General features: G+C 37.7%; 1 protein-coding gene across 2 annotated transcripts in view; it reads left to right on the plus strand.

Moving 5' to 3' along the window:
• ehf (ets homologous factor) overlaps positions 1–20,008 on the plus strand; it is a 101,273-nt gene that overhangs the window by 37,333 nt on the left and 43,932 nt on the right. The window lies entirely within an intron of this gene.

The following is a 20,008-nucleotide window of genomic DNA, read 5'->3' on the forward strand; positions in this document are numbered from 1 at the left end:
CACCTTCTTGTTATGGTGAGCGTGTGTGTTTTTTGTTTTCTCCAAGGTGTTGTGATCAGACAGCCTTTTCTTGGTGTTGTCAGTGGCTGCGAGCTTGCTTTAAATAACAAGAGGGAAATAGTAGGCACTCGAGGTTGTGCTGCTGACCACGAGGGAGTTTTGAGAGGGGGAGAGGTAAACAAATCCACTGGGTGACTCAAGTAATTAAACAAGGTACTATCAGGGGTTTTTAAAGTTTATATTTGGGAGGACAAATACACAATATTATGAATCGCAATAGTACTGTTTGAGTAAAAAGTCTTCTGTTTTGTTCAGTAGACTATCAATTTTAAAATAAATTTTCTAAATAACATAACAAAAATTTAAGATATTTCTAGACATGTTGATAGTCATTTTTAACTTCAGAAGTGCTAAAAAAAAAACATATTTTAAAACATCAATATTATGCAAGTTTGCTAAAACACCTAAACATGCATTTGATTGTCCATTGTAATTGTAATATCCATGTCAAATAAATAAACTATACTACTATACTAAACAAATGCACTAAAACACAATTAATTTATTTAAATAAGTTTTGGGTTCAATATTTTTATTATTAGAATTTTTTGCACACATTCACTTGAAAAAACACTTTTTTTAAACATTAACAAACTTGCATTCAAACAGTTAGACATTTAAAGGAAATAAATAAAAAAATTAAAAACCAACAACAAACAACAGTCATAAAAATAATAATTAAAATAAAATAAAATAAACATGCATTCCACAAACCAACCACCCACCAGTGCTATTCAACAATAAACGTAGTTACTAAAGGCATAATAAACATATTAATCACAAGTTTGTAAAAAGGAAATAAACGGGGACCAAATTATTTTCAAATACCAAAACCTTGTCTTTTAGCAGAGCAGCCATAATTTAAAAGTTGGAACTTTTTTCTTCCAAAACAAAAGGAAGTTTTTGGGCAGAGATCAACCCATATGAAACAAACTGTTGTTTTACCCGTGTAAGTCTCAAAAATATTTTGGAAACTCCAAATATAATTAATATAGGATCTGGTTCATTTGGAATGTTTAATGTAACTAAAAAAAACTTGAAATATTAAGTTCCAAAAACTGTAATTTGGGACACATAACATAGGAATGAAACAGGTTGGAAAATGTATTTAAATTATTAAAAGTAACATAAAACCAGCCCAATTTCATGCCGCAGTCACACTACAGTTTTAGCATGCAAATTTCTTTCTTACAGAGCTGCAAAAAGGGGCGGGATTAAACAAGATGATTAGACATTTTAAAAAAGTGAGCGATTGGTCCATATTTTACATGTCTACAAGAGAGGTCATGTTTTGATCTTCTATTGGTCTCACGCAGTCTCAAAATGCAATTTCCAAAATTGAAATTTTGAACGCAGCGACATACGTATCTTGTCGCTCGAGCTTGCTGTTCGGATCTGTCGCATTCGCATGAATATGAATAGAAGTCTATAGGTTGAAATTTGCAGTGTGACCGCAGCTTCATGAGGAAATTTGAACAAAAATTGGCTAATTGGCTAGCCCAGGTATGTCTGATTGGGGTTGGAACTAAACTATGCAGGACACCGGCCCTCCAGGACCGAGATTGGACATACCTGGGCTTAGGGAGGGAGGAGGGTGGGTCAGTCGATCGGCCAGTCAGTCAGTCAGTTAACAGTGCCCTCTGCTGAATTTACGTGAGAAGAGCAGGTGCAAACGGCACTCCTGAGAGAAATTAGGGATCTAAAATAGTATACACAGCTGGTGGAATCGTGAAAACTGGGACAAATTTGGTTCTTTCCAGAAATGTATATAGCGGTACATTTTCAAAATGAGCCTGGGTTGCATTTTTACAGTATATATTTTTATATCAGTAACAACCAGGACATCCTCTGAAACCCACTTAAAGATAATGCGACTCTCTGCTTGTATTTCTTTTTCTGCCCAAAAAAAAAAACAGTCAAACAGTCTGTGTTTGATTAATGGATGTGGCGCAGTAATGTCAATAAGTCCCGGTAGAGTTTAACAATGATACAGGACGATAAAACACACGCTGACACAACACCAAACATGCCCCGATTCCTAATTACAGATTCCCTTATATTAGACACACGGCATCAATCATAATGTTTACAATGACGCTCATCCCTTTGTGCTCGTGCGAGGATCATTTATTTAGCCGTCCATCTGTGTTTGTTATAGGGGTGATAAGGAGGTGGGCCTTTGTTTTAAACGAAAGCCGAGCTGCTAATGTAATTGGAATGAATCTGAAGTGCAGGTATATTCACGCTTTGTTTATCATGACCATAACTTGGGTTGGTTTATAATGGAGGCAGTGAAGATGTGCGTGGATTTACGGTGTGAGGAATGCAGTCAGACAAGGCCTGCAATGTCATTTTGAAGGTCGTAAACAATGTTGCAGGCCTCCGTGCTAATTTTATTGATGGCTTACTTGAGCCAGAGTGTGTGTGTGTGTGTGTGTGAGAGAGAGAGAGTTGTTCATGCTGTATGATTCCAGTTTGCAAGTAATTGAATAATGTGTGCTGTGTGTGTGATTGTATGTGTGTTTGTGTGGTTGGACACAATGAGTGTTTATCTATGAGTATGAGCTCCTGAAGTGTGAGACTACTTGTTTTATTTAATTAAATCATAATTATGGAAGATTTGGCTGTCGGTAGCTGTTTTGATCTTATCAACAAGTGAGAACAGATCAAGTTGTTGTTCTTGTTACTAAGCCCAAACACTTTAGAACAGGACTTCCCAACCTTTCTATCACCGCGGAACGGTCAACGATTGACAATTTTACTGCGGACTTGAAGGAGGGGGGAGAATGGGGTTGGTTTGTATGTTGCTAGACGACCATCAACCATTTTCTCAGAGGATGACAAGCAGACAAAACATCGATGTCACTCTGATACAAGTTTTATTCATGGAGAAAATTACAAAGCACTGCAGTGTTTGGGTGTTTTTCTGAGATAATTAGTCGACCAAAATGTGTATATTCCATACAAGCTGAAGCTGATTGGTCAGTTCTTGTCACGGGACTCGCGGTGCGCTCGCAGCCTTTATTCAACTGGGAGCGTCTGGAAGGCTTGAGTGTGTCACGCCACTTGCGCGTGATAGCTGTGTACATCCAACCTTCATTGGACATAACAAGCTTATTTATTTGCGTTATTTGGGGCCTCCAGCGCATGTTCTTCTTGCACAGACAGGCTGGATTCACCTGATTTGTTGACAAATGGGTTGCAGATTTTTTCCTTGGCAGTTCGTGGGTCCTTCACAGGGTATTTTCCTGTTAGCACAGAAACATTCCAAGGCTTAAATTTGTACGCTCAAGTGACCGAGATGTAAGCAAGAGTATATGGTCATTTTACAAAATAAAAGATTTTTCAAATTAAAAGATCGTTCAGACTCAGATAATAAATGATAAATGGAAATAAATGGAAATAATTAATGATTTCTTGTGTGGCCCGATACCATTTAGCGACACTTCCACTATCACGCCTAAATCGAGCGAGAGCATTTGGGCTGAATGTTTGACGGCGTCTATCAAAAGGAGGATGTTATAAAATCCATTATTACCAGAAGATTTCTGTGGTTTTATATTATGGGTTGTGCGGTGGGTCATCCCTGCGTTAGTAGTGAGAACACTCGATGCACGATGCCAACAGTCGGTCAGTGAGTAAACAAATATAATGAATGAAAATACAGGCCTGTGCGTACAGACATATAATATAATTATAATTTATCTTCCTGCCTGATTCCCGCTGAACTGGGTGGGTTGTGTGACATTTGATTTGTGGGATGTTCTGGGGGCGGGGTTTGCATGACTAGCTGCGAGCTAATAGCCCGACAGTGGAAACGCGACATGATTTCGGCCTCACTGCTCTAGTTCCCGGGCTTACTGCACGGCCTGGCCCAATAAAAGCCCTGGCTCGCACTGGCCCGGCCCAATAAAAGCCCTGGCTCGCACTGGCCCAACAGTGAAAATGGGGCTACTGTTCCATGAACCAGTACCGGTCCGCAGCCCGGTGGTTGAGTACCACTGCTTTAGAAGATATTTTTTTAAGATTTTTTACGTATATTTTTTGTAGATTTTTTTTTTTATATTGTTTTGACCAATTGATTCAATACTGCTGAAATTATAAGCAAATTTCATTTTTATTTTTAGTTATAACGTGTATGTTTATTATGGGTTTTATATAATTGGTTTTAGTTTAGCATTTTCTTGCTAACTAAAACAGAAACAAAAAATCTGATATTATTATTGCATTGCAAAAACACTTAACTTAATTTAAAGGATATTTTGTCAGGTAAAAAAATCTGCAGTTCTTTGTTGTTGGTTGCTATCCTTTAAATTTTTAGTTATAAAATATTGAAATAATTATTTTTTTTAATTATTTGTTTTCATTTACTGGTAATAATTGGATATTGGTATTGTTTAAAAAAAATCTTTATAGAAAATCATTGATGTGCGTGTTTGTTTCAATTATATATTAATACTATTCATTTAAAATAAAAAAAACAATAAATAAAAACTTTCTTCATCTTAAAATTTTCTCTTAAAGGTTGTTTGACTGGTTTAATTGAGTAAAGAGTATTCTAAATATTTGCTACTTATTTAATTTAATTAAAAATAATGTTTATTTTTTTGTTTGAATCTGATTTTGATTCCTAGCACTTTAATGTGGATATTTTAGCCCCTTCTGTGTTCGTGCTTCTGTATTTATGTACGTGTACACTCACTTCATTCCTCTTTGAGTGTTTGTTTACACCTGATCAGAGGCTCCATAATCTATACTCTTTCCCTGCGGCTCTCTCTCCATCTGCTCTAAACTATTCTTTCATTTAAACCTTAATCTCACAAAAGCTCCACCAAGCGCATATTTTTCATTTGATTTACCAGGGGCAGCTGAGAGAAAGATGGCGCCACTGATATCGCCATCCCCACCATGATAACATCATCTCCGTCATCTCCACAGCAGGCCGACTGAGTATCAGGGTTTCTGTTTGGTGTCGGTAAAAAAAGGCTGTAGGTACCGTTAAATCGTCTGTGGTAAAGCATAACACTAAAACATGTCATCAAACGCTGAATTCTGGCTCGGTGTGCGCTGTTAGATTACACAGCTGATATCAGAGCTGTTTGCATATGCAAATGTTTTTCCAATACGGAGAGATGGAGGGGAAAAATGAGTCTTTTATTCCAGGCATGATCCTGGGTCAATTTGCAGGAACATTAGGACATCTATAATCGCTCGGTTTCTTGATATAGCATGAAATGACTCTGTGAGTTCGTAGCAAGTTCATATTGTTAGTAGTTCCTCAAGTTAGCACAGTTCTGTCCAACACCTTAGCCAGACCTTGTTATGCATATTCATATTACTAATATTTTATACAAATAGACTAACATCGCCTTAAAATTAAAAGCTAACATTGTTCTGTTTCTTTGTGTAATGCTAGTATGTTAGCCTGATGCGCCAACCCAGTATCACAGCAGTTTGTTACGAAATGCTATCTATCAATACATGTTTACAGACACTAGTTTTGTGTGTTTGTTTCTTAACCGAACAAAAATTGTTAATTTTGTTGTGGTGTCAATATTAGAAGCTAATAACTATGAATTGGCTAAAATAGATGCTAGCACAGTTATTCAGTTGTATAAAGCTATATGACAGAAGGCCTAGAGATGGTAAATTGTTTCTCAAATCGCAAAATCAGTTGCTAAATCATCTCAAAACTACACTACCACAGTTCTGTCCAGTTGTATGAGTTAGCCAAATGTGCTTGTAACAGAACCATCAGATAGGCCTACTGCTTTTGGGGCACCAATTGATGCAAGTACCATAAAGTACATCAGAATGACAGCTGGCACAGTTCTGGAGAGCTTTATTTTGCATCAAATGTGCTTATTATCAGCCAAATGTGCTTGCTAATACTAGATGCTAATTTAGTATTATTACTAATACTAGATGCTACTATGCAACTACCACAGTTTTGTCCTGTTGTGTAATGGTAAAAATTTAGCCAGATGCACTGAGCCATCTATGGAAAGTAGCCTATATAGTGTTGTTTTTGTCTTTCCAATTGATGTAATTGATTGTTAACAGCTAGCTGTCAGAAATCACCTCGAAATGTAAGTCATGGCATTTTTGTCTACCAGTGTAATGTTAAGAAGGTAGCCAGCTTGGCAGCTAGAGCCATACAAATACTGCTGTTTTTTTAACTGATATTGCAAATATTATATGCTAACCACCAGAAATTATCAATTGGAAGCTAGCACAGTTCAAACAAGTTAGCCAGTTGCTCTTTGTGTCATACACAAAGAACACTGGTGCTTTTATTGCTTAAATCACTTTTATTAGATTCTAACTACCAGAACCATACTGAAAAAACAGCTTAAACCAGCCTAGACTGGTTGGCTGGTTTTAGCTGGTTGACCAGGCTGGTTTTAGAGGTGTTTCTGCCACTTCCAGGCTGGTTTCCACCCAGCCATTTCCAGCCTGGTCTTAGCTGGTCAGGCTAGGAGATGACCAGCTAAAACCAGCTTGACCAGCTTAGCCAGGCTGGGAGCCCAGCCAAAACCAGCTATGTCAAACTTAAACCAGTCTACTCAAGCTGGTTTTAGCTGGTCATTTTTCAGCTAAGACCAGGCTGGAAATGGCTGAAAAACCCTCTTAAACCAGGCTGGTCAACCAGAATAGGCTGCTTTAAGCTGTTTTTTTATTAGGGAAATCACCTCAAAATGTAAACTAGAACATTTCTGTCAAATTGTATTATTGTTGTATTAGTTACTAGAGAGGGATGCTAACTGCTATTCAGTTCTGTTATTACTAAATAAGACAGCCAGATGTGTTTCCAACACAAAGCCATATATTTAATGAATAAGTTGTTTTGTTACTCAAATTGCTAATGTATGCTAACTACCAGTTCTGTCTAGTTGTATTAACTATGCTAACCTGTGCACTTGCTAAACTGGAGTCATATTTTTGATTCTTGAACATTCTAGTCATGTGAACCCTATAAAAGTCATAAGGTACTTTCTATTGGCCCCGAAGGGGTTCTGCTGTGCCCTTTAGTGTCTGGCTTTTGTGCTAATAACACAGCTTTCCTGAATTAAATTTCTTTCCATCTCTCTAACGAGGTAACCTTTCCAGATGCCCACTAATAATATTACATTTCCTCCTTTTGGGCCTAGAGAGAGGCCACAGGGAGAGCCTGAGCTCCAGGACTCCTTTATATGAGCTGATGTGATGAACAGGAGTGTGAGAAATGCTTCTGTTTGAGACAGATACATGTAGACACAAATACAGGGCTGACATGTCCTATTATATAGCAGTTGCTATTTTTCTAGGTGGCCCATTGACTGGGTTTAAAGTGTTTTTGGAGGCTTTTAACGCTTTTTTAACTAGTTAGGTGGGGAAACAAGCTGCCACTCTTAGATAAACCGAGCACAAGTTGGTTAAAGGCTGAGAGACAGTCTGAGCAAACCTTCTAAGTTGGCTTTCTACTCTTTCTGCATTTTCCATCTGGTCTGTCGTTCTATGTATCCACCCAAGCTTAACCATAAAAACCTAATTTTGGTTTTCCAGTCTTTAGTGGTCTTCCCAGTGATCCGAAGATTAGAAGTGTTAGAAGGGTTTTGGACAGTTTTCAGGTGGTCAGACTGGGAAACCAGGCTTTTTGGCCAGGTTGAGAGACAATCCAGCTAATATGTCATTTGGTTTTCAGCTGCCTGAACAACCTAAATACCCTTAAATCTCATGAGAATTTCTTGGAATCATGGTTTTAGAGGAGATTTGAACTTATAAGTTGATCAGACTATATATTAAACCAGTTTACTGCCCAAGCTGAACGCCAACCTGATTTCACTAATAGGACATGCCCCTGGATTAACATCTAAGGTGATCGTGGAACAACATTCCAATCAGAATTAAGAGATACAGTTACAGTTATGTTAAGTTTAGGCTTTCAGATAGGTTTATGCACTTCTACATGATTGTTATTTAACTATTATTCCCCTCTGAGTTATGGTTGGGTTTAGGGGTAAAGAATAGGATCGCATTGGACTTGGCAAATCATGACGTGCCAAGCCAAAACACTGTTTTGGCCAAGGTTGGAGACCATCTAGATAATTTGTTTTTATCAGACTTTGAGATCTTTGAGCTGGTCTGTTTTTTCGTTTTGTTTTAAATGTATTTAAATGCTTTTTAGCTCCCCAAACCACCTAAACACCATTTAGGCCAGTTTTGAAAACAAGACCAGCCAACCAGCTTTGCTTTAGAAGAGTTTTAGATACTTGTCAACTGCTTAGTCTAGAAAAAAAAAAGTTACCTACCCAGTCAAAACCACTTAAACACCTTTTTGGCAGGACTGTAAGACCATTTTAAGCTAAGCAAACCAGCGTATGCTAGTTTAATTAGCTTGTAAGCAAAAAGACAACACAATGGCAAAATTACCAACAACATTGTACTAATTGAAACCAAAATATATACATGATGAAGCCATGCTAATCAATAAAGCTAATAGCTGGACCACAAAGCTACAATAAATTTAAACTTGAAGGTTATTTTTTACTTTCACTAAATAAAGAAGTTTAGTTAAGCAAGATCTCAGCATTTTAAATGAGAAGCACCACATCGTGTCTGTTTTTATTTGTGCTGTTCCGCTTTTACAATTGTGTCGAGACAGAATGAAATGGCTGCTGAGACGTTTTTCAAGGGGCTTTCATTTTTAACACTGAGCTTTATTTTCCCGCTCTGCATTGGAGATGACGGTGGGAGAGCAGAGATGTGAATGAACACATTGAGCGGCACCTAAATAATCTACGGCTTAAGTGTAAGAACCCGGGAACGAAGGCTATAGCCACAGAGGAGGCTGATAGCGCGTCAGCTCAGTCTCCATGTTATCGCGCTACACAAAAGAGCGGCTTTTATCCACACCGCTGAATAGGCTCGTATCTGCCTTTCTAGGAAAAAGATTAGCACTAGAGAGAGCGAGGCTGAAAAAAATGCACCACTCATACACTCATATTTGTTTGCGTATGTGCATGCGGTGACACTTCGGAAAATAAGAATAAACATCAGCAAGTGACTGGCTTTGAATCTTGTCCTTACCTAGATGTGCAGTTTTGGTCAAAATTATTGGCACCCCTGGTAAAAATGTGCAGTCATATATAAATTTGTTTTGTTAATGCTTTTTATTTTTCATTCAAAACATTCAACTAAAGCATTGAAAATTGCTTATTAGGCCGATATTTGAGAAGTTCAAATCAATAGAGATGTTATGAATCATCCTGATAGAAAATATTGTCTTAATGCACGGTAAAGAAGCACTCTCTGAAGATTACAAATAGAGAATTGCAGATATTAGTTATAAAAGAGTTTGGGATCATAAAAAAGCAAGTCACAGAAAATAAGAGCTTTTGAACAGCAAATACACAATATGTGTTTATTTATTGCACACAGGGATAAAAAAGTACCCTGTTTCCACAGTTAAATATGCTGCAGGATCTTTAGTGTTGCTTATTTTCGATGTCCTGGACATGATGTTCAAAGTACAACCAATTACATCAACCAACAGACAAAACACAAATGAAACTGGACTGCCTATGCTGGAAGTCTTTTAATGGGCTATGGTTGAATCTTCGAAAAGAGCAATTATCCAAATCGACCTGAAAAATGGGTCACTGAACATAAAAGTAAGGTCTTTTCAGTACCCTGACCCGGGCCCTATTAATAATGAGTGGCTGAACTGAAAAGTAAGAGAATCCTGAAACATATGGAGAGATTCTGTGTGGAAAATGCTCTCTAATCACTTTCTGAGCTATGGTTAAATCTTCCACAAGAGCAATGATCAAGACTGACATAAAAAATGGGTTACTGAACACAAAAGTAAGGTCCTCCTATACCTTGACCAGAATTTTATTGAAAATGATTTGCTTAACTGAAAGGGCAACATAATCCTGAAACATCTGGAAATATTCTGTATGGAAAATACTCTCTAATCCATTTCTGAGTTTTTCTTGAATCTTCTATAAGGGCAATGATGCAAATCGACATGGAAAATGTGTCACTGAACACAAAAGTAAGGTCCTCCCGGTACCCTGCCCTGAACCCTATTGAAAACCCTATTGAAAGGGCAAGAGAAACCTGAAGCATCTGGAAATATTCTGTATGGAAAATGCTCTCTAATAACGTTCTGGCCTATGGTTTAATCTCCCAAAAAGGCAGTGATCCAAATCAATGTGAAAATTTTGTTACTGAACACAAAAGTAAGGTCCTCCCAGTACCCTGACCCGAACCCTATTAAAAATGAGAGGCTGTACTGAAAAGGCAAGAGAACTTGAAGCATCCGGAGAGATTCTGTATAGAAAAAAAGCTCTCTAATCTCTATCCAAGTTTTCTCCAACCTCACTGAGTATTACAGGAGAAGATTTAGAGCTGTTAACTTGGCAAAAAGCGCTACTGTTTTGACCAAAGTATATTGTTTTATTTGACAAAAGATTTTATTATATTATATTATTTTATTTAATTGCAAAAAAAAATTATTCACAAAATTATTTTCTCAGCTTTGCTCGTATTTACCAAGGGTGCCAATACTTTTGTCTATGACTGTAACTATGAAGATGATAATGAAAATCCTGTTCTAAAAATCATTCAGAATAAAACAGCAGCAGACCAAAGCTGTTACTGCAACAACTGAGTCATTTCCCAACAATAAAACACTTTAATTACAATATTAGTTAATCATTTGTGTTTTTGTTAACAGTCGTTAAATTAACTTTCTTTAATAGATTGATGGTGACACGGTGTCTCAGTGCTTAGCACTGTCGCTTCACAGCAAGAAAGTCGCTAATTCGAGATCCAGCTGGGTCAGTTGGGATTTCTGTGTGGAGTCCAAAGACATGCAGTATAGGTCAATCGAATAAACTAAACTGGCCATAGCGTATGAGCGTTTATGGATGTTTCCCAGAGCTGGGTTGCAGCTGGATCGGCATCTGCTGTGTAAAACATATGCTGGATAAGTTCATTCCGCTGTGGTGATCCCTGATAAACAAAGGGACTAAGCCGAAGAAAAATGAATGAATGATTAGATAGTTTACACAAGCTGGATTCACTGGCCAAATGCACTAATGGACAAACTGAGGACATCTGGTGGTCACAAGTAGGTAATGCAAAAAGAAAAGCATATAACCAGGTTGTTATGGGTGGACGCAAATACATTTGTTTAATATATTTATATCTAACACTTAGTGCAAATGACTTTTAATCTAATTTTGGGTAGGTTTTAATGAATTATGAGTGTCCCTAAAGGTCATAATTATGGTATGATTCCAGCTCTGCTTCCCACAAAGAGTAATTTCCTCCCATGAAAGGATCGAGTTCAGAAAGCCATCATTCAATGTTCTTTGTCTGGGAATCTGTGCAGGATACGGAGTGTACAAACAGCCCTGGTGATGTGCAGTCGTGCGGGTTCGGAGACAAAGACATAGTGCCTTCCGTTCCGTTTTTCCCCACCGCACACGGACATTAATCACAGAGCGGATGTGGCATTGACAGACAGCTGGATATCCCAGCATGCACACGGGGAGAAAACTTTATCTTTCTCAGCCTCCCTCCAGCTAATTCCAGACGCTGCGGTTTGTACTATAATTCTGAAACATTATGCAGGGCTGTTCTTTATTTCAGATGGCTTAATTAGCATCAGTTGTTGTACATAAACATTGGGCTACTATATACGTATTGTAAATTACTGTATATGACATCTGAATCTGATTATTTGTTTTGTGCTGAATTTTTGGGAGAAATTCCGTCTGGAAAATATATATTCGGACAAGTAAATATGTTTAATTCAAATTTACCCTTGTTAATCATACTTGCTATTAGTATATATACAAACAATTTATTTATTTTTAAGTCATTTCCAATCATGTTAACTGTTTGCTTATTTCTTTGTGTAATCTATAACTTTTATGTATTCGTTCATGTATTTTTTTTTATTATTATTACTGTTTTGAGGTGGCATTAGTGGCAGATAGATAGACAGATAGACAGACAGACAGACAGACAGACAGACTATAATAATGTTGATACAAGTGAGTAAATGTCCTGAAAATCTGCTTCTGCAGTCAGTAATAATGTCTGATATTTGCTCTCTAACAATATGCTGCGTGCTTGTTAAATGATTGGTTTGTTTTGCTGTGAATGTTGGTGATGTACGTTTGTTCCACAGGTGTTCAGCAGCTCACAGTTGGTTTCCTGCTGGTTTGAGGACTCATTATTTGCTGTAAACAGGTGGAGATGAGCAGCACTGGGGTTCTGGGAGAGCTGGAGGATTCATACAGTGCAATCTTGGTTTTGGGGCTGATTAAAATATAATGTATGTTGTGATGATGTCACTCCATTGATTGACTGGTTTGATTGAATGGGCGAGTTGTTGGTTGATTGTTAAATTGATTGATTGATTCATCAATTCATTTATTAATTAACTGAGTGGTTGATCAATTAAATTGTTGATTGATTGGTTGAGCGGTTGATTGTTTAATTGATTGATTGCTTGGTTGGTTGATTGATTGATCAACTGAACGATTGATTAATTGATTGATTGATTGAATGGTTGGTTGAGTGGTTGATTGATTGATTTATTGAGTGACCGAATGATTAATTGGCTTGTTGGTTGATCAATTAAATTGTTGATTAATTGATTAATTATTTGATTTATACACTGAGTGGTTGATCAATTAAATGCTTGTGTGATTGGTTGGTTGATTGATTGGTTGGTTGGTTGATTGAGTGGTTGGTTGGTTAAGTGGTTGATTGATGGATTGGTTGATGAATTGAGTGGTCGATCAATTAAAATTGTTAATTGATTGGTTAAGGGGATGTCAGGTTGATTGATTGAATGATTGATTGGTTGATTGATTGAATGGTTGGTTAAGTGGTTGATTGATTGACTTATTGAGTGATTGAACGATTAATTGGTTTGTTGATTGATCAATTAAAGTGTTGATTGATTGATACACCAAGTGGTTGGTCGATTAAATGCTTGATTGATTGGCTGATTGATTGATTGATTGATTGATTGATTGATTGATTGATTGATTGATTGATTGATTGATTGAGTGAGTGGTTGGTTGGTTGAGTGGTTGATGGACTGGTTGATTAATTGAGTGGTTGATCGATTAAAATTGTTCATTGATTGGTTAAGGAGTTGTCAGGTTGATTGATTGAATGATTGATTGGTTGAGTGGTTGGTTGATTGTTCAATTGGTTGGTTAATTAATTGAGTGGTTGATCGATTAAAATTGTTAATTGATTGGTTAAGGGGATTGCAGGTTGATTGATTGATTGATTGATTGATTGATTGATTGATTGATTAACTCAGTGGTTTATCGATTAAATGGTTGATTGATTGGTTGTGTGGTTCATTGTTTGATTGGTTGGTTGGTTGATTTAGTGGTTCATATATTAAATAGTTAACTGTTTAATTGATTAGTTGGTTGAGTGATTGGTTGTTTAATTGAATGATTTGTTGAGTGATTGATTGGTTAGTTGGTTGATTGATTAAATTGTTGATTAATTGATTGATTGATTCATTGATTGGGCAACTGAGTGGCTTATTGATTACATTGTTAATTGATTGGTTGGTTGAGTGGTTGATTGTTTAATTGATTGGTTGGTTGGTTGGTTGATTGATTGTTTGGTTGGTAGGTTGATTAATTGAGTGGTTGATTAATCAAATAGTTAATTGATTGATTGATTGGCTGGTTGAGTGGTTAATGGTTTAAATTCTTTTGAGTGGTTGATTCATTGGTTGGTTGGTTGAGTAATTGAGTGGTTGATTAATTAAGCAATTGAATGATTAATTACCTGAGGGGTTAATTGATTAAATGGTTGATTGATTAATTTATTCGTTGAGTGATTGCTTGATTCATTGATTGTGTAAAATGTAATTAGAAATGTAATAGATATTCATGAACTCCCCTATATGATGTATTACATTTAGGACAGTATTTGTGTGGTTTAAGTATGCAAATGAGGTATCTGGTAATGCATATGGAAATAGTCTAACATGCACAAATAAATATACAGCCTAATATCTCAAGCAAACGTAACGTATTTTGTTTTAATTTTGTTTGATAACCACTGTAACCCACAATTAATGTACAACTTTATTTATATGTTGATTGTTTTTTAAAGTTTTCAGAAATGGTTGTATTCATTTATATTTTAGGTAAACAATTCATACCAACCAGACTTTTTAGCTGGCTTACATTTATTTATTTTATTTTGTCAGTTTTGATTTATTTTGTTGACATTTGGAAGTCAACGTTTTTACAGCGAGGATGTCATTTTTTTTTAACTCAGTAAACAGTGCAAAAATCAACCTGTTTATACGACGAAAGAAAAATAAAACCTGCCAGGAAATATAAACAAACTACTGTGTAAAAACTTTCAGGGTGTAAATAAAAATAAAACTGAAAAAGTATGATGTAAGTGTGACTGAAGTGGAGACTTTTTTAACCAAACAACTTTAAAAGACATATAGTTGCTGAAATCTACAGACTAAATAGATAAAGTGCAGCAAAACAACCACTTAAAAATGTATTTTGCTCCATTTTTTTCACCTAAAGCAATAGTTCCCCCAAAACTAAATGCATTAAATGTGTTATTCGCTGAAAATCCATCTTCGCCAGACATATTAATGAGGGCGAGTAAATGATGATGGAATTTAAATCCACATTTAACCTGACTTACAGGTGCATGGGTCATATTTCCATACAGAGATCACACTGTCAGTCATCCTCCATTACAAGTTTATTGTGGCGGCGCGACTTAGGAGGGGTCGATCTCTGCCGGCATGTTGTATATTTATGGGAAAGAGAGGGAGGCTGACGTTTAATGAAGCTGTGCAGAACGGACCCGACAGGCAGCGTTTTCCACCGCAGGCTCACTCTAATCTCCGTTAAAATAAAAGATAATGAAGCATTTAAACCATCTGAACCTCTTTCAGCCTGTGGCCACACAGAGAGACTTGATATGGAGAGACAAGGCGAAAAGCGAGCTGGTAAAAGAGGAGAAAGGGAGGCTGTTGTTGTTGGGTCAGAAGAGTTCATCAGCCTTAAGGCCTGGAAAGGAGGTGCTAATGCTTGAATGTCAGGTTACGTGTTGAAAAGTTTTGCAAACAGACAACAAAATAATAACTGTTTACATGGTTCTACGAAAATGACTAAAAGCGAGAAAATGTGCATGTCAGGCCACTAGATGGCGGTCACTTTGTACAGAAATGTCTGTATATATTGTGCTGTAGTCTAAAATTGTTGTTTAAATTATTATGTACTAACTGGTATTGTAATTTAATGTGTATTTATGGTGTATGGCCATACACCTTAAGCAATCAAGAGGGGGAGGGGTCTCTCCACACTAGAGGTCTGCATTCCCTCCCGCGGGACCCGACCAGATTTCTGTGGCGCGGAAAAAAAAAATCCGAATAAAGCGCGGGAGCGATTGGTAACAGGTTTAATTTGGAACGGGAGCGGGCTGTCTAGCAATATCGCGCCCAACTCCCGAGCGACATGCGTTTGTATGTGTGTAATTGAAATACCGCGATGCTGTGTTTAGCTTGTATGTTGCTGTGTGTATGTGCGCACGCTCGAATGAGAGGTGTGTGTGTGTGTGTGTATGCACGCATGAATGAGAGAGAGAGAGCTTTGCCTGTGTGTGTGTGTGTGTGTGTGTGTGTGTGTGTGTTAGTGCGCGTGCACGCGAATGAGAGAGCTTTGCCTGTGTGTGTGCGTGTGTGTGTGTTAGTGCGCGCGGATGAGAGAGAGAGAGCTTTGTCTGTGTGTGTGTGCTTGGTGCTATGTGTGTGTGTGTGTGTGTGTGTGTTTATACAGAAAGCTTGTTATAGGCAGTTTGGACTCTGTATAGCTGGTTGGTTTTCAGTTTTGTTCTCCCCCCGCTCTTTCCAGCGGTATCTAGCGGGATCGGGTGCGGCGGATAGAAAATGGGGCGGGTCAAAACATGGCGGGTGCGGGATTTAAAATTTAGTCCCGCGCAGATCTCTACTCCACACCACCACCTGTGAGCAGTATCCAATTGGACGATGCGATGCCAGCAAAAGGACCACTACGCCAGTGTGATCACCACACACCAGCTTTAGGTGGAATGGAAAGACAGTGATACAGCCAATTAAGTAGATAGGGATGATTGGGAGTCCATGATTGGTATGAGGCAACAGAGGGAATTTGACCAGGACACCAGGGTTACACCCCTACCCTTTACAAGAAGTGCCATGGGTGTTTAAAGAATGAACAAAGTCACACTTTATATAATATGAGATGATAAGGTTGTAGTTTTAAATGTTGAATTTTGATACCAATTTTCAAACCTTTTCTAGTCACAATGTAAACGACCAACCAAAACGCTTTTCTATTGCCAACAAGAACAAATCTTGTCAACAAGAACAGAGTCTGCTACAATCTTTAGAAGGTTGCGGCAGGTCTTTAAGACTGAAATGAAATAAGCTGTTTTCTGCTAAGGTAACCTGGGGGGATGAAATATAATTGGGTAAACTGATAGTGGACGGAGTTAGATAGAAATTTTGGGAAATCACGTTTATAAAGTAGAACAACTGATTTTAGCATTGTTTTTTAGCTAAACAATTATGTTAACTTCAGTGCTATCTTACAGCAAGTTACTTTGTAACTTTTTGATTTAATTTAATTCACCTTTATTACTATAGCGGTTTTACAGTGTAGATTGTCAAATCAGCTTAACATAGAAGTTCTAGTGAACTGAAACTCTCAGTTCAGTTTTCAGCCTTCAGTGTGGTTTAATTTTCACTGCTGAAAGTCCAAACACTGAAGAGCAAGTCCCAAACCAACCAAGCCAGTGGCGACATTGGCGAGAAACAAAACTTCACCAATTGACAAAAGTGAAAGAAAAAAAAAACCTTAAGAGAAATTAGGCTCAGTTGGGCAGACCATTTCTTCTCTGGACAAACTTTGTGTGCAGAGCTGCAGTCTAGGTGCCGGAGGCTGTAGAATGCTGGACACCCATCATGGAGAAGCTGCAGTTGTGAGAATGTCACCGGCAGGTGTTCAGGCTTGCCCATGGAATCAAAACAGAGACTCATCTGTCAGTGGGGTCTTTCGAGAATTAGTCTCATGCACTCCACTCCTCTATGACCACCACAGCATCAGCTCAGGATACGGCCTGATCCAGGATTATGGATTCCTCTAGAAGTCCTCTATGGTTGACATCTTTTCACAGGTCTTGGATCAGTGGTGCTAAACAATGTCTAAAGGCCTCGGGATGAGAAATAGGGAACAAAGAAAATAATTTAGTGGCCAATTCGGATTAATTTGTATGATCTGATTAGTACTTTTTAGTATAAGTGCTCATGCCCCAATGAGTGGTTAGGGCAGGGGTGGCCAACCCTGGTTCTGGAGAGCCACCTTCCTGCAGATTTTTAGTTGCTACCCATATCAAACACACCTGAGCCAATTAATTAGGACGTGATAATTACAGGCAGGTGTGTTTGATGTGGGTTGCAACTGAAATCTGCAGGAAGGTAGATCTCCAGAAACAGTTGGCCACCCCTGGCTTAGGGGTAGGGTAAGGGTTTGAAGGCAGGCCTCCTTTTTAAAATCGTACATTTTAACCATCTCAAGGCAAGCGTTGCAGATTTGCAACAGTTAAAAATTAACTACCTTATTACTCCAGATACATATTTTATGAGTTTTTTTACTCAGAGGTACCACTGCAGGACTTGGTTGTCCATTAGCAACAAACAGTTTCCCCACTTGCACACCAGATGACACGAAAGACAAAAACTGTTTCTTGGAGTACCACATGACAAAGTGACTTAAAAACATAACCTACTCTATGAGGATTTGAGATTTTGGATTTGGATCCCATATTGTTTTTGTTGTTGTTCTGCCACAGAAAAGCAATTTGTTACACTGTTTGAAAAGTTTTATAAAAAAAGTTATTGTTTATATCATATTCAGTGTCTAATTACCACACTGGGCCAATGTTGCAAATCTGCAACATCCCAGAGCGCCTTGCATGTGAAGGTCTCTCTAAAAAAAAAAGTCAGGATTCTATTGTACTACCCCATATGATAATTTTCCCCAAATATCAGATTTTTCCTGTTTCTAAAACTTAATTTGAGCCTGAGAGGGTTAATATGAAATAAGTTGTATGAATTCATACGAATTAGCCACTTTTCTAACAATACATAAAACAGTTACGCTTCCTCGTGAGATTGTGCTGGTTAACATGTTTATTAAATAACTGCAAACATATTATAATATTCTTATGCTTATTATGGTAGACATATTATGGTATTCTTATGCTTATTATCGTAAACATACTATTTTTTTCTAATGCACGTCAACTGCTAAATTCAAATCTTCTTTCCTGTACTGAGGCTTAGGACAAATCATCCAGCTAGCAAAACATAAGCAAATCAATAGAATGGGGATGGCAACTACAATTTGACACAACGCAGTGTGAATACCGTTTTTGTGCATTTCCTCATTATGCTCAAATGTTAGGTCTGTAGGCGGAGAGTAGGTGGTCTTTTTGTAAGGAGAAAAGTATTCTGATCAAATGTATTTTCACCATTTTCTGAAAGTGGTCAAGCTCAAATGAATTTAGAACCCGTTAAAGCCTTTATTTAGCATTGTCCACAAGGGTGTCAAAAACACTGGTTAATACCAGGTGTAAACAAGGCCTAATATAGCTTCAGAAGTCTCCAGTTTTGTTCAAACGTCCATCTCTCTTTCTGTTTTTTAATGTTTAAATGTGCCAGTCTGCTTTCTTAGTTGCATCATAGCAATTGCTTCCAGGATAAAAAAAAACATGAGAAAAAAGGGATGCAAGAAAGGCTGCAATGAATGTATGATGGAGACAGCGAAAGAGTGGGAACAAAGATAGAGTAACACACAACAATGGCAACAAACAGGGTAGGAACATGTTTACTGCACCACATGCCGTGTCCCTCACCTCTGTACTGAAATTACCTTTTCTCTTGAGCTCAGATCCACGAAACCCCCACAGCCAGCAGAACCCGGACAATTAATGTGTTTCTGTTATCCGTACAGTCCAGCTCTGTGTCTTTTCTCCTTTAGCCCCATGGAGCAGATACATCTCTGTGGGACCTGCCCTCACCAGCGCAATCAACCCAAACAAAGCTGCGTGATCAAAGTATACTGCAGCATAAACAAAGCTCGAGAGCCCTGCTCGCCTCCCTCAAGCTCCGGGTTTTTGATGATGAAAAGCCACTCAGTGTTCAGAAAATGATCTATTTGAAAACATCATGGTAATTTATTTTGGTGCATTTGTTTGAGTTTTGAGTTTATTCCCAACTTCGGTGCACTGACACAAACATTGCCAGAGAGGTAAAAGTACTAAAGCTTGGAAGGTTTAGAAGAACCATTAAGTTGACTTAGTGCCATAGAACTTTAAACATTTTCCATGACACCATAATACCTTTAAAATCCTATGCCACCACAGAAGAACTTTTTTATGCCTTATAACATTAGCCATTTCCTCTGATGCCACAGGGCACCTTGATAGGAATTGATCTTTCATGGCCTCATTGGAAAAAGGTTTAAGTTTGATTGTCATCCATGAAGAATATCTCATTCCAGAAAAGGTTTTAAGAACTGTTCATTATCGTCGTGTAACCTATAGTTTTAGAATAGAAGTTTACAGTAGTTCTAAGACGCAACTTTCTTAAAAATACAGGTTCTAGATGGAGTTCTCTTTAGCAATGCCATAGAAGAATCATTTTGGATCACTAACAAACCCTTGTGTTAAAAGTTTCTAAAAGAAAAACATCACCTAAAACCTTTTCCACTTTATGGTCCTTCAAAAATTGAATTGAAATGAGTCAAGCTGTGCCAAACTCTTATCATAAAGAGAGCTTGACTCGTTTCAGTTCGAGATTTCCTGAAAAAACATTTTCATTGCATGCCATTCC

This window comes from Danio rerio, chromosome 25, assembly GCF_049306965.1.
Source record: "Danio rerio strain Tuebingen ecotype United States chromosome 25, GRCz12tu, whole genome shotgun sequence".
NCBI classification, from domain to species: Eukaryota; Metazoa; Chordata; class Actinopteri; order Cypriniformes; family Danionidae; genus Danio; species Danio rerio.